Source organism: Solea solea, chromosome 15 (assembly GCF_958295425.1).
Source record: "Solea solea chromosome 15, fSolSol10.1, whole genome shotgun sequence".
In the NCBI taxonomy this organism is placed as follows: Eukaryota; Metazoa; Chordata; class Actinopteri; order Pleuronectiformes; family Soleidae; genus Solea; species Solea solea.
Genome location: NC_081148.1, coordinates 19,954,714 through 19,958,693, shown reverse-complemented (window position 1 = coordinate 19,958,693; position 3,980 = coordinate 19,954,714).

Below are 3,980 nucleotides of genomic sequence, written 5' to 3'. Positions count from 1 at the left end.
CGATCATCAGCCACAGACTGCAGTGGCTCCCTCTATGGACTGATGAGGAGGGATTTTTCTTTTAAAGACAGGGGAACAAATAGTGGATGCTGTTAGAAACTCTTCTGCATGATAATACTTTCATACATACTCAAACTTACTGAATCTGATGGAATAAAACCTGGCATTAGCAAATAAAAAAGCATTCAAATATCCTATGAAAAGCACAAACCTGGCAACCCTTAACAGAGCGTTTCAACAAGCAAGATTAAACACATACTTTATGTTTGTCTTCTAAAAGAGTGATTTTATGGGATACTTTATGCCTCTGTGATTGTGCCCCGTCTGTCAGCTTATTGTCACATCTATAAAAAATGGTTAATATACTGCATAAAGGAGCAGTGTCCTGAGGCATCCAACATTTCTGTGTCTTTATTAATCCAGTTTAGATGTTTTAGTCCTTCTTATTTATGTGCTATTTATCCGTTTAATTTGTCATAAGTTGTTCTTACCAAATTTGTATTACAAGACAACACATGTAGTTGAATAATGGTTATCGCTGTTTGCTTTCACATGTAGTAAACACGAAACCTGGAATATATCGATGTGACAGTTAAAATGAATGATAGGAAAAGCACAGGTGATGTCTGAATAATAGAGCCAGACACACATGAATTGTTAATGTGATCAGAAATCAGAAATCTGGATCCATATATATCTATCCAAAATTTAAAGAGATTTAAAGAGGCTGTATGTAAAATACAAAAGCAAGACTCAGTTGCCAGGTGGAGGAACCAAACGCACATGAACTAAGATTTTGATCTATACGTGGAACCACACAGGCTGTAAATTAATCATTTACATTTTAAATTGTGACTAAAATGACTGTACCAATATTTTAATCTAACATTTCCTTAATCTCTGCTGACATAATATATAATATATACAATAACATACAGCTCCGTAAAGTTACCACAGTTAGTTCTGGCATGCAGTAAACATTGAATCCAGAATCAATAAGACAATAAACTTTAATTTAAGCTTTAATACAACATTTCTACCACTGTGTAGTTACACGGCCATAGCTTGGAGCCCTCATTACTACTCGCGACACAAATCTGGAGCAATAACCCTTTTTATGTTTATTTGATTTAAATAAACAAGTCTTTATATTCACAAATATGCTTGTTATATTTGGGGGCTGCAGTGTACAGACACTCTTCACGCTGTCAAGAGTTTAGAGCCTTAGCATGTAGCCTGCAGCAGGTGGTAAAATCAGATCATGTGTTAGGACCTCTGTCAGCAACCACTACATTAGCCTCAACATTTCATGGTGTTTACAAGATGCCTGTGCTTCAGGAACATCTGCTGGAATTGGCATGGCTTCCTGGATTTCCCATGGGTGGAGAGACAGCGAGGGATTGTGTGTGTGTGTGTGTATATAAACACACACTCATGTACATGTGCCAACAGCTTGCTGATATGAGTGGATAGAGATGAACTTGGCACCACCTCCTTTAATGCTGACCTTCCTCACAGGGCGTGGATGAGAGGAGTGCAGATTATGTAGGTGTAGAATTAAAAAGAAAACAACTAAAACTTTTACACGGAAGTAGATTCTTCTCGTCTAAGTCTAGTGATTAATATTTAACTAGTGCAGCACCAGTTCAAGGAGTTTCTTTAACCAATATCTGTTGTATTACTCATCCACCATACCACCAAATTGGGCACTGCGCTGCGGGACACTGGTGCCCGCAGTAAGTCACATGCCAAGTTTGAGGCCTGTCGAGCAAAACAGTTATGTTATTAAACGACCGACAGATGTTCCTTCCATTTATAAACAGATAAACGTCAGTGTTTCGCTTGTGCTCGGTGTGAATTTTTCAGGTCCAGTATGTAACGTGTGGGAGGGTTTAAATAGTATGTTTGTGTCAGTGTTTGTTTTGTTTCTTAGCCTTAGAAAAAGACTATTATATGTGCTTTAAGCAAAGGCTTTGCCTTACAGAGGACGCCATCTCACACCACCATGTTTCTAAAACCGCCTGAACCATAAAAACAAACAAAACAACAACATCCTTTCTGGTACGCAAAGGCCACCCTAGTTCCCTAAATTTCCCCTTTAGTTGCAACTAATTCTTACAGACTGCAGCTTTAACATTGACTCACATGATGACTTAATGAACCGGTACAGAGTATGACGTGAATAAAAAAATGTCTACAAAACACAGATGACGCACAAAATACATGTGCAAAAAGGCTCTTCACTCAAAGTTTATTTGACTTGGCAAGTAGTCACGAGTCAGCAGAGACAGTTTGATAAAGCACTTGATTAATCAAAACCACTTTGTAGACATTAATAGTAGAATGTATCCAGGTCTAATGAAAGAGAGGATGACAGATCTGTTCCCTTTGGTCCTATTCCGCACTGAAAACCAAAGCTGCTGCCTGCAAATCAAGGTGAGACCAAAGTGGGTGTGCGCTCCTGGGTGCATCTCAGGGTGTGTGAGAGTCTCCACAGCAATGTTGTTGTAGTCAAAGCAGATACGGGTAAAAATTGATGCAGTACATGTACAAATTCATTACAACGGAAATTGGCAGACAGGAGAAAGGGAGAAGGAAAGCCAAAACGTGACCTCGATTGACTCAGATGTCCCATTTGAACTTGAACGAACGGGGGGGGGGGGGCGAACATGACACCAGATAGCATGAATGTACGTTTAAACGTCAAGAGTTGATAGATTGGACCTGAGCTTAACATAAGTGCTGCTTTGAGTTTCACAACATCTCTGTGATCATCATTACACAATCCCCCAGCCTACAAGGGTGACTAACATACATGTACACAAACACAGTCTAATTCTGGGGTAACCATGTCGCAACTCAGCATCTGTTTATTTTAACTGTTTAACAGTTCTGGCAGCAAAAAAAAAAAAAAAAAAAAATTCAATTTTAAACTTTAAACTTAAGAGCTGAGGAATCAGGGAGGTTTACTTTTTTCACAACCAGGACCTAGTGATGTTTCCTTCGATGCTGAGGGCAATGCATCAGATACTGTTGGCTATTGAGCATCGGCCAATCAGTTCCTGATGCAGTATCATCCGCATCAGAAAGCTCGTCTTCGCCCCAGCATCACTGCAGGGGCAGCGACCGCCGCACACTTCACAAAACCTTTAGTTCCTTCTGTAATACCTCCCGATGACAGGAGGAATGATGAACAAAAATTAACTTATAAAAACAAGCTGTTTTATTTCCTTTTCATCCAACGATGACACAATAGCCCAGTACTGTACAGTACACATCACTGTAAGTCAAGATGGCAGGAGAAGCATCTGGAAAGTAAATTCATGCAAATTCAAAATGGACATGCATTATGAAGGAGCTGCGAGAGATGAGGCAGCACTTCAAAAGGCTGTCGAAAAGAAAATAATAAAAAAAAAAAGCGGGAAGGGAGGGGGATGCAAGAGGAGGAAGAGCAGACAGCGAGGGTATCTGTGAAACGTGCTTGTGTAATTGCAGTGACATCTTCATTGAGAAGCCTCCATCTCTTTCCTGTGTGCTCCAAAGGGCGTCTCTGACGCCAGTCGATGTGGAGAGCAGCCGAGGCGCTGTGTTTAGCATAATCCCAGAGGCCATTGTGAGAGCAGCTAGTGAACGACTCACAGTTGCCAGCTGAGATTTTACCAAGACACAGCAGAACACAAGGAGAAGGCGATGAGATAGGAAAACCAGAGATGAAGGGGGGGGTGAGAGTGGGGAGAGAACCCAGGAGATACAGAGACAGAGAGAGAGAGGAGGAGGAGGAGGAGGAATGGTAGTGCTAATGAGTAAAAGAAAACGTATTGAGTGCTGAATATTACTGTAAATTAAAGCTGGAGGCTTCTATTGTGTTTATGGGTTTTTACAAAGTGGTGGGGGTGGCGGAGTGGTCGCAGGATCAGGGTGGTTGTGTTTTTTTCTGTGGTGAGTGTGCAGTTCTTACAGCATCAAAGAGGCAAAGTATA